Source organism: Plasmopara halstedii, assembly GCF_900000015.1.
Source record: "Plasmopara halstedii genome assembly, contig: Scaffold_1583, whole genome shotgun sequence".
NCBI lineage: Eukaryota > Oomycota > Peronosporomycetes > Peronosporales > Peronosporaceae > Plasmopara > Plasmopara halstedii.
In genome coordinates, this window is record NW_020188494.1 from 102,686 (window position 1) to 103,863 (window position 1,178).

Sequence of the window (1,178 nt, forward strand, 5' to 3'; positions counted from 1 at the left end):
GAGGACGCGGTAGCTCGACCGTTACACCTCCACATCATCGGGCCCCCGGCCATTACGGAAGTTGAGCTTGACAAACAGAAAGCTCTTCGAGCTCGTTTCTTGGTTCCACTAGAATTTCCGTAGGAAGCTTATCGCACTCGTCTGAGTTCTCAACGAGGTGTCTCTCGTGTATCCGCAATGCGGACAATACCTTGAGTGCTCGCCCCTGTGGAAAGCGCTACAGATGACGAAGCGCTCTCTGAGCGATGGGTGCAACGGCACCGGAAACTTTTCTCATTGTATAACTTACAGTTGAGCCACAAGGAAGTGGACGTGCGTGTGGAGCGACACCTCCGATTTGAGTTTGCAAAACTCAAGGCACGCCGTCGACTTTCTTCGGATTGTTGCCCCGCGACGTTGGGGTCAACCCCTAACGCTCCCGCGAGAACTGTGGCTGCGACCGCAAAAACTCAGGGCCACTGCTTGAGCTCAGCTCATGGCCCTTCTATTTCTCTGGCTATTGCCGGAAAACGCGGGGCGTCCTGATTTTTCTGACTAAAAGCGTCCACGACGTTCGGGCAATCTTGCCAAAGTCTCAAACTCCCACGTGTTTTCGAGTCGGGATATCCCCGCCACTTCACAAGATATTAAGTTTGACCCTGGTGACGACGTCGTCTCACTAGACATTCCACATGATAGTGGACGTCACCGTTCTCATCGAGAAGAGTCGGTGGCGGGCGGTGACGACCGGTTGACCCGTCCGGTGACTCCTGATGCTCTTCGAGCCCTTGAAGACGAGGTCCTTCGTGATCGGAGCTCCGCTGAGCGTCATGCTGAAGTAGCATATCGCTGTATGGATGCTCTTGACAATTTGAAGCACGTCGTGCGCCGGCTGCCTCATCTTGAGGACTACCGCGCTCTGTCGGAGCGACTCCTAGCCTTGGAGCAGGCAAATGCGTCGCTGCATACGACAGTGGAGTGCTTGGCGCCATTATAAATGGAGATTGTTGCACTCCGTGCTCAGATCTAGTTGCTGGTTCAGCTTCTGGGTGGTCGATGGCCCGTAGGATCCGTTCCGGCGCCAACGCTTCCGTGTTCACTTGCACCGAATCTCGGTACGGCTTGAGCAAGCCCACGTAAAACACCGGGTGGGTGTGCATTCGTTTTGGGAGGTTCAGCGTATACGCTAGGCCCCGCTT